Source organism: Canis lupus, chromosome 13, assembly GCF_048164855.1.
Source record: "Canis lupus baileyi chromosome 13, mCanLup2.hap1, whole genome shotgun sequence".
In the NCBI taxonomy this organism is placed as follows: Eukaryota; Metazoa; Chordata; class Mammalia; order Carnivora; family Canidae; genus Canis; species Canis lupus.
Genome location: NC_132850.1, coordinates 16,788,184 through 16,798,729, shown reverse-complemented (window position 1 = coordinate 16,798,729; position 10,546 = coordinate 16,788,184).

Below are 10,546 nucleotides of genomic sequence, written 5' to 3'. Positions count from 1 at the left end.
CCTTGCTTCGAGCCCTTTAATAGCATCCCTTCACACAACAGATAAATTCAGAATGTCCTACTGTGGCCTGGTCAGCTCCTTGCTCTATTGGTCCAGTTGGAATGCAGTTTGGGCAGAACAGTTTGGAGGTTAAAAGCCCCCAGCTTCTGAAGCCACACATCATTCTGTGACTGTAGAACTTTATGTGGGTTTAACATCTCTGTGCTGTGACATGGGGATAATACTGGCATAGAGGTGTTAGGAAGATTGAGTTGACATACACAAAGTAGTAAGTACAATGTCTCACATTTAATAAATGCTATCTAAGTGCTAGCTATTTAAGCACACAAGGACAAAGATTGTTCAATACTGTAGCCACAATGTCTAGAACATATGGTAAGCATACAACATATATTTTTGGACGAGTAAACACTATCTCCTATGGCTCACTGTTCTCCAGCTACACTGGCCTTTATTTCTTGAGTATGCCAAAAGTTTTTATTTTTTAAAAAGGTTTTATTTTTAAGATTTTTTAAAATTTATTTATTCATAGAGACACACAGAGAGAGAGGCAGAGACACAGAGGGAGAAGCGGGCTCCATGTAGGGAGCCTGATGTGGGACTCGATCCCAAGTCTCCAGGATCACGCCGGAGGCCGCAGGCGGCGCTAAACCGCTGTGCCACTGGGGCTGCCCAAAAAGGTTTTATTTACTCATGAGAGACACAGAGAGGCAGAGGGAGAAGCAGGCTCCATGCAGGGAGCCCGATGCAGGACTCGATCCCGGGACTCCAGGATCACGCTCTGGGCCAAAGGCAGGCGCTAAACCGCTGAGCCACCCAAGGGTCCCCCCTTGTTTATTTTTAAATAACAGCTTTATTGAGATATAATTCACATACTATAAGATTCACCCTTTTAAAATTCACAGGAAGGACACCTGGGTGGCTCAGTGGGTTAAGCTTCTGCCTTTGACTCAGGTTATGATCCAGAGTCCTGGGATTGAGCCCCGCATCAGATTCCCTGCTCAGCACAGAGTCTGCTGCTCACTTTCCCTCTGCCTCTCCCCTGCTCATTCTCTCAAAATCTTTTAAAAAATAAAATTCATATACTATAAATTCAGTGGTTTTGATATATTCATTTAATTGGGCAACCTCAGGGCGCCTGGGTGGCTCAGTCAGTTCAGCATCTGCCTTCAGCTCAGGTCATGATCCCAGGGTCCTGTGATGGAGCTCTGCATCGGACTCCCTGCTTCAGCAGGGGTCTGCTTCTCCCTCTCCCTCTGCCCTTCTCCTCTGCTCATGCTCTCACTCTCACTCTCAGATTATTTTTAAAAAAATTAATTGGGCAGCCATCACCACTAATTTAGAATATTTTCATCCAAAATGAAAACCAAGTACCTGTTAGCAGGTACCCCCCACTCAACTCTTCCCCCCAGCCTCAGGCAACCACTAATCTGTACTTTCTCTATGGACTTGCGATTCTGGGTATTTTAAGTAAATGGAATAATACTGGGGTGCCTGGGTGGTTCAGTAGGTTAAGTGTCTGCCTTGGGCTCAAGACATGTTATCAGGGTCCTGAGTTCAAGCCCCATATTGGGTGTAGAGATTACTTGGAAAAATTAAAAGATTTGTCCATGTTGGTCCAGTGCTTCATTCCCTTTTATGGCCAAATATCCCATTCTGGGTACCACATTCTGTGTATCCGTGAGCTGGTGGACATTTAGGTTGCTTCTTTTTGGTATCAGGAATAATGCTCCTCTGAACGTTTGTGTACAAATTTCTGTCTGGGCCTGGGTTTTCAATTTTCTTGGGTATATTCAGTCCTTTGCCCATTTTTTTTTATAAAGATTTTTTTTTTTTAATTACTGATGAGAGACACGGGACGGGGGGGTGCGGGGGGAAGCAGGCTCCATGCAGGGAGCCTGATGCAGGACTCGATCCCGGGTCTCCAGGATCATGCCCTGGGCTGAAGGCGGTGCTAAACCGCTGGGCCACCTGGGCTGCCCAAGAGTTCTTTATATATTCTGGATATTACACTCTTATCGTGTATGATTTGCAAATACTTGCCCTCATTCTGTGAGTTACCTTCACTTTCTTGCTAATGTCCAGGAAAGCACAGAAGTTTTCCATTTTGATGAAATCTAACTTACCTTTTTTCTTTTGCTCCTTGTGCTTCTGGTGTCATATCTAACATTCCATTGCTGAATCCAAGCCTGTGAAGATTTGTTTTCTTATAAGAATATTATGGTTTTAGCTCTTAAAATTAAATCATTGATCCAATTTGAGTTAATTTTTGTAAATGGTGTAAGGGGTCTGAATTCACTTTTTGGCATGTGGCTATCCAGTTTTAATAGCACTGTTTGTTGAAAAGACTGTTGTTTTCCCATTGAATTGACATGGCACCCTTGTTGAAAATCAATTGACCATATAGATGTATGGAGTGATTTCTGGACTTTTTTCTTTTTGATACATTATTCAAATACCTGTCTGATCACAGATGATCCAAGCACACTCAAATAATAAACCAAATATAAATAGATGTTAAAGATTGATCTTCAAACATTATCCCAATAGTGCCTTGCTTGTTTATTACCTCACCAACATAAAAATCACATCCACACCTTGGTGGCCACCAAGCCATTCAGCAGAGCTTCCTTAACTATGAGCTGTTTGAAGGACCCAGTTTGACCATTCTTGACTATTTTTTTCAAGCTCTAAATAGCTGTAGGGATCTCAGTGGGGGTTGGAAGAACCAGCTGAACCTTGGCATAGTGCCGAAATGTGGCCAATTGGGTCATTAAGGCTTAGAGTAAGTCACTGTAGTTTTATTTTTTTAATTTATTTATTTATTCATGAGAGACACACAGAGACAGAGAGAGAGAGGCAGGCTCCAGCAGGGAGCCCGATGTGGGACTCGATCCCGGGTCTCCAGGATCTTCCTGGGCTGAAGGCGGCGTTAAACCACTGAGCCACCCAGGCTGCCCCGTCACTGTAGTTTTCACTTGCACCAGAACCTTCTCTCCAAGGTTACAGACAAAACTGGGCCATGGTTTCAGGATAGAAAGTTGATTTCTGGACTTTAAATGCTATTCCATTTGTTTGTATGTCTGTCCTTATGCCAATACTAGACTGTTTGATTACTATAGTTTTTTTTTTTTAAGATTTTATTTATTCATAGAGATGCAGAGAGAGAGAGAGGCAGAGGGAGAAGCAGTCTCCATGCAGAGAGCCTGATGTGGGACTCTCTCTCTCTCTCAAATAAAATCTTTAAAAAGTATGATTTTAGCTACAAGTTCAAAAAAAAATTTTTTTTTAATTTTATTTATTCATGAGAGAGAGAGAGAGAGAGGCAGAGACACAGGCAGAGGGAGAAGCAGGCTCCATGCAGGGAGCCCAACATGGGACTCTATCCGGGGTCTCCAGGATCATGCCCTGGGCCAAAGGCAGATGCTTAACCGCTGAGCCACCCAGGCATCCCTAGCTATGTTTTTTGTAGATAATCTTTATCAAAATGGAGGAAGTTCAAAAATTTTTTAAGATTTATTTATTTATGATAGAGAGAGAGAGAGGCAGAGACACAGGCAGAGGGAGAAGAAGGCCCCATGCCAGGAGCCCGACATGGGACTCGACCCTGGGACTCCAGGATCATGTCCTGGGCTGAAGGCAGGCGCCAAACCGCTGAGCCACCCAGGGATCCCCGAGGAAGTTCAATTTTGTTTCTAGTTTAAGTGTTTTTATCATGAAAGGTTATTGGATTTTGTCAAATGCTTTTTCTGTATTTTGAAGTGATCATATGTTTTTTCTCATGCCATTAACAAAGTGTATTATGTTAATTGATTTTCAGATGTTTAACCAATGTTGCAAACCTGGGATAAATCCCACTTGCCCATGGTGTATAACCTTCACTTTTTGCTTGTGCAGCTCCAAGATCAGCTGTATCTTACAAATAGCCAATATTGGGATCCCTGGGTGGCGCAGCAGTTTGGCGCCTGCCTTTGGCCCAGGGCGCGATCCTGGAGACCCGGGATCAAATCCCATATCGGGCTCCCGGTGCATGGAGCCTGCTTCTCCCTCTGCCTGTGTCTCTGCCTCTCGCTCTCTCTCTCTGTGACTATCATAAATTAGAGGAAAAAAAAAAAACACAAATAACCAATATTAGGGTCTTCTCAGGTCTTCTGGGTATGTACTCAGCCCTGAACATGCATGTGGCCTTTAAATTCCCAGGAATATGTGGGAGTTTCCCCAATCCCCACATTCCCCTGCTTTTCCTTTTCAGTTTGTTTATTGATTTTGGGGGTTTTTGGTCAGCCTCTTTTTAGCCCCAACTGGTAATGGCACCTCAGCAGCTGTGCTGCCCCTGATTGATTGATTGATTTTTTTTTTTTTTTTTTTTTTTTTACAAACACCCTTAGGGATAGGGCTGTTTCCAGAGTGAACTGTGAGTGAGGTCAAATAAAGACAAGCACTGAGAATGGAGCTTTTCAGCAAGCTGCCAGACAGGTCCCATGGTGATGATTCTTTAGTGATGGGGCTTTGGGGAGCTCGAGACCCATCTTCCCCCTCCAATTGCTGGTCAGGCTGCTGTTTTTCACAACTAACATAGTTGAAAGGCTACTGGTTTTCTTTTTTTTTTTTTTAAAGATTTTATTTATTCATAGAGACAGAGAGAGAGAGAGAGAGAGAGAGAGGCAGAGACACAGGCAGAGGGAGAAGCAGGCTCCATACAGGAAGCCTGATGCGGGACTCCATCCTGGGTCCCCAGGATCACACCCCAGTCTGTAGGCGGCGCTAAACCGCTGCGCCACCAGGGCTGCCCGGCTACTGGTTTTCAAAGCCTCCATGGAACTAGGGGAAGAAGATGGGACTAGGGCAAATTAAAAAGCAACAAAGATCACTATTCCCAGAGTCAGCTGCTATTTTTTTTTAACTTTATCCATTTATCATGAGAGACACACAGAGAGGCAGAGACATAGGCAGAGGGAGAAGCAGGCTCATGCAGGACTTGATCCCAGGACCCCGGGATCATGATCTGAGTCAAAGGTAGATAGATGCTCAACCACTGAGCCATCCAAGTGCCCCTCAGCTGCTATTCTTGAGTAAGGTCTCCTTGGATTGTTGCAAACCTTAGTTAATTTCAGAGTTCCGGAAAAGCTGATTTTGACAATTTGGATCAGTGTTCTTGTTGCTTTTATGGAGGAGTGGTTTTCTGAAGGTCCTTATTCCACCATTTCCAAAGTGCCAACCCTTCTCAGGGCTTTTTACATTTGACATCCTTTCTGCATGAAACCATCTTTGCTCTTCAAAAGGTTCTATTTGGGGAGTTGTCTGGTTGGCCCAGTCAGTAGAGCAGGTGACTCTTGATCTCAGGATCATGAGTTCAAGCCCCACATTGAGTACTGGGCCTACTTAGAGTACAAATTAAAACCATACAGGGGATCCCTGGATGGCTCAGCAGTTTGGCACCTGCCTTTGGCCCAGGGCGCGATCCTGGAGTCCCCTGCATCGGGCTCCTAGCGTGAAGCCTGCTCCTCCCTCTGCCTGTGTCTCTGCCTCTCTGCCTCTCTCTCTCTCTCTCTCTCTCTCTCTCTCTCTCTATCGTGAATAAATAAATAAAATCTTAAAAAAAAAGAAACATACAGTTTCTTTTTTTTCTTTCAGGTTTCAGTTTACTGCAGATCTCTGCCACCCTAGAGAGGGCATCTCACACCATCTTACCTCATTTGCCCCTTTACCTCATGATAGCATATTATTTCCTTCACAGCATTTATTAAAAATCTATTTATAATGTCTTCTCCAGTCAAGTTTATGCTTCAGGTAAGTCTTTCATTATAAAGATTTTCCAAAGTCTAATACCAGTTATTTTTAATTTCTAATGTTATTAGTCTGCAAGAGTTACATGACTTTATCTAGGTATCAGGGACAAGAGGTTGGATTGATCCCAGGTTTAAGGACTTACTGGGTGAGGAAGTGGTGAAAGGTAAAAGTGGAAAGAGATAAAGACACACATGTGTAGGCATCCAAAATATAACAGGAGTAGTAGTAATGAGAAAGTTACCATGACTCGAGATCTAAAATCTAGGCACAGGTTGGTGAGAACCAAAATTTATAGGTAACTACAGAAAAGAGGAGTAATGAGTGTTACTGTCTTTTTTATTATTATTCATGAGAGACACAGAGAGAGAGAGAGAGAGAGAGAATGAGAGAGACAGGCAGAGGGAGAAGCAGGCTCCATGCAGAGAGCCTGACGTGGGACTTGATCCCGGGTCTCCAGGATCACGCCCTGGGCAGCACTAAACTGCTGAGCCACCTGGGCTGCCCTGAGTGTTACTGTTTTATAGCATAAGATTCAAAATCTACGGTTTTTAGGATAGAGTAAGAATGGTCCAAAATTGGCCAACACTTGTCTCTCATCCAGAGGAGTGTAGTCGTCCCCCACTTGAGAAGACCGACAAGGAAGAAAACCATGAGAGAACCAGATTTCTGTTAGAAGGCTATTATGAAGGCAAAGGAAACATTTCCAGAAGAGGTTGAAGAGACAGAGGATTTTTCACATAGGACATGATGAGATTTTAGGAAATAGAGAATGGTGAGATATCAGTTTTATTTTTATTTTTTAAAATATTTTATTTATCCATGAGAGACAGAGAGAGAAGCAGTCTCCCCGCATCACGCCCTGAGCTAAAGGCAGATGCTCAACCACTGAGCAACCCAGGCGTCCCAAGAGAGATCGATTTTAAAAAGATATTGTAGTAACCTATGTCAGGATTAGAATGTGGGTGATGGATTCAATTTGGGAGATTTTTTTTAAGGTGACTAATGAAAATAAGGACAAAGGCATAGTACGATTAATGCCAATGGTCTCAAAGCAAATGGAGTTGTTGCCAGGGTAAGGTGTTGGAGGGGAGCAGGAGAAAAAAAAAATCTCTCCAGGATGACACAGAATTAGAGCTCCTATTTGACTTCTGCTAAAGCCAGAGTAGAAGCATGGTGTGGGACATGGAGAACTGTCATAGTCTGATTTCAAGAGCTACAGGGATGCCTCTAGAATATTACCCCCAAGAGATGCATATGCATTTATAATTATTCTGCTACTGAAGTACGTGACTGAAAAACCATGCTCATGTGATGCAAACTGGCTGACAGGGTGGAACCCTAAGTTAGATGCATAAAGGACCAAAACCATGGTGCATGGGGATGGGAATTATCAGTTCCCTTCTCTTCCAGGCTTCACACTCTGCTTTCCAATTACTTGCAATACAAAGAATAACCACCTATATGCTCCACAGGCAATTCAAGCTCATCCTAAGATTGAACTTTCTAGAAACCTGCCTGTGTTCTCTATTAATTGGAATCGCTCCCACTATTCACATGGTTACTCTTCTCTCATCTCCCTAGTCCAGTCTACCTAATTCCATCACCTACCAAGTGCCCCTGGAAATCAACTCCTTTTTATGTCCAATACAATTGCCTTTTCCTTTTCTTGTGCCAAAGAGCTGGAGGTGGAAAGATGATTAAGATTCTTGCACCAGGGATGCCTGGGTGGCTCAGCAGTTTGACGCCTGCCTTCAGCACGGCATGATCCTGGAGTATCAGGATCGGGTCCCACATCGGGCTCCCTGCATAGAACCCAATGCTTCTCCCTCTGCCTACGTCTCTGCCTCTCTCTCTTTCTGTGTCTCTCATGAATAAATAAGTAAATAAAATATTTTTTAAAAAAAGGTCCTTGCACTGTACTCAAAGATCTCACAGTCTACTGGGGAAACATATTGAATAAAATGTGGTAAGCAGAACAAGAATTTGTTCAAATATTTGAGTGCCACTCAAGTATTTATTAATGCTTACTAAATGCTCGGCATTATTCTAAGTGTTAGAAACAAGTAGTTAAGCAACATAGTTTTTTTTTTTTAATGTTATTTATTTGTGAGAGACACAGAAGCAGAGACATAGGCAGAGGGAGAAGCAGGCTCTCCGCGGGGAGCCTGATACAGGGCTCGATCCTAGGACCCTGGGATCACGACCTGAGCCTAAGGCATATGCTCAACCACTGAGCCATCCAGGTGCCCCAACAACACAGTTTCTACTCTCATGTTTATTATATTTTAGTGGGGAAGGCAGATAATGAATATGTAAAAACATTGTTAGTATTAAGTGAGTAAAGAAAGAGGAGTGTTGCTACTTTAGAGAAGTTTTTTTGGTTTGTTTTTAAGTAAACTCTACCCACAATATGGAGCTTGAACTCGCAACCTGGAGGTCAAGAGTCAAATGCTCTACAGACTAAGCAGGCCAGGCACCCCAAATGTTGCCACTTTAGAAAGCAGGCTCAGGGATCCCTGGGTGGCGCAGCGGTTTGGCACCTGCCTTTGTTTTTTGTTGTTGTTGTTGTTTTTGTTTTTTAAAGATTTTATTTATTTATTCATGAGAGACACAGAGAGAGAGAGAGAGAGGCAGAGACGCAGGCAGAGGGAGAAGCAGGCTCCATGCAGGGAGCCTGATACGGGACTCGATCCTGGGTCTCCAGGATCACACCCCAGGCTGCAGGCGGCGCTAAACCGCTGCGCCACCGGGGCTGCCCTGGCACCTGCCTTTGGCCCAGGGCGCGATCCGGGAGACCCTGGATCGAATCCCACGTCGGGCTCCCGGTGCATGGAGCCTGCTTCTCCCTCTGCCTGTGTCTCTGCCTCTATCTCTCTCTCTGTGTGACTATCATAAATAAATAAATAAATAAATAAATAAATAAATAAATAAATAAATAAATAAATAAAATAAAATAAAAAAAAAGAAAAGAAAGCAGGCTCAGGAGATCCCTGGGTGGTGCAGCGGCTTAGTGCCTGCCTTCAGCTCAGGGCATGATCCTGGAGACCTGGGATGGAGTCCCAACATCGGGCTCCCTGCATGGAGCCTGCTTCTCCCTCTGCCTGTGTCTCTGCCTCTCTCTCTCTCTCTCTCTCTCTCTCTCTCTCTCTCTGTGTGTGTTTCTCATGAATAAATAAATAAAATCTTAAAAAAAAAAAAGCAGGCTCAGAAAAGTCCTCCCAGCGTGTGTATGTATGTAGAGGTGAGATTTTGAGCAGAAACTTGAAATGAGAGAAGAAGCCATGCTAAGACTTAAGAGCATTTTCTCTCAACTCACAAGGGCCTGAGGCAAGAACAGCAAGGTCACAGTGCCAGGAGTTGAGTGAGGGAGATAGTAGGAGATAAGAAGTCAAATTGGTAAAGCCAACGAGATAAGCAGAGGTCAGATATTCCTGGGCCATAACAAGGAATTGAGATTTTATTCTGAATGTGGTAGGAAACCAGTGGAAGGTTGAAGATACAGGAGAAAGGATGATGTTGAGAGATTCCCTTCAAAGGGATGGGATAGGATTTGGAGCCGACTGTAAAAAGGCTTATTCTTCTTTCAATACTGCTGCATGATTCCCTCCAGCCACCAGCCTAATCGTCTCCTCCCATTTATTTTTTTTCTTTCTAATTTAAGTAATCTCTTCACCCAACGTGGGACTTGAATTTACAACCCGAAGATCTAGAGCTGCATCTTCTATTGACTGAGCCAGCCAGGCGCCCCTGTTTTTTTTTTTTTTTTTTTTTTTAAGTTTAAGTAATCTGGCAGCCCCAGTGGCTCAACAGTTTAACACCGCCTTCAGCCCAGGGTGTGATCCTGGAGACCCGGGATCGAGTTCCCACATCAGGCTCCCTGCATGGAGCCTGCTTCTCCCTCTGCCTGTGTCTCTGCCTCTCTCTGTGTCTCTCATGAATAAATAAAATCTGAAAAAAAAATAGTTTAATCTCTGCACTCAACGTGGGACTCAAATTCATGATCTCCCAAATCAAGAGCCACCACCTTCTTCAACTGAGCCAGCCAGGCACTCTTACTCTTCTCTCCTTGCTTTTTTGTTTTTTTAAAATTTTTATTTATTTATGATAGTCACACAGAGAGAGAGAGAGGCAGAGACATAGGCAGAGGGAGAAGCAGGCTCCATGCACCGGGAGCCCGACGTGGGATTCGATCCCGGGTCTCCAGGATCCCGCCCTGAGCCAAAGGCAGGCGCCAAACCGCTGCGCCACCCAGGGATCCCTCGCCTTGCTTTTATTTTTATTTTTTTTTTCCTCGCCTTGCTTTTAAAGTCATACTTCTTGAAAGAATTGCTTACATATGCTGTATTTTTTTCTTTTCTTTTTTTTTTAATTTTATTTATTCATGAGAGACAGAGGGAGAGAGGCAGAGACACAGGCAGAGGGAGAAGCAGGCTCCACACAGGGAGCCCAATGTGGGACTCAATACCGGGTCTCCAGGATCACACCCTGGGTTGAAGGCGGTGCTAAACGGCTGAGCCACCCGGGCTGCCGCACATGTACTGTATCTTTTCTAAAAAAACTTCCCTTTCTGGGGGTACCTGGTGGCTCAGTCAGGTAAGGAAGCATCTGCCTTCCGCACAAGTCATGATCTCAGGGTCCTGGGATCCAGCCCCGCATCCAGCTCCCCGCTCAGTGGCGTTTGCTTCTCCCTTTCTGACACCACCACTCCTGCGCTATCATAAATCTTTTAAAAAGATAAAACTTCCCATTCGATTTT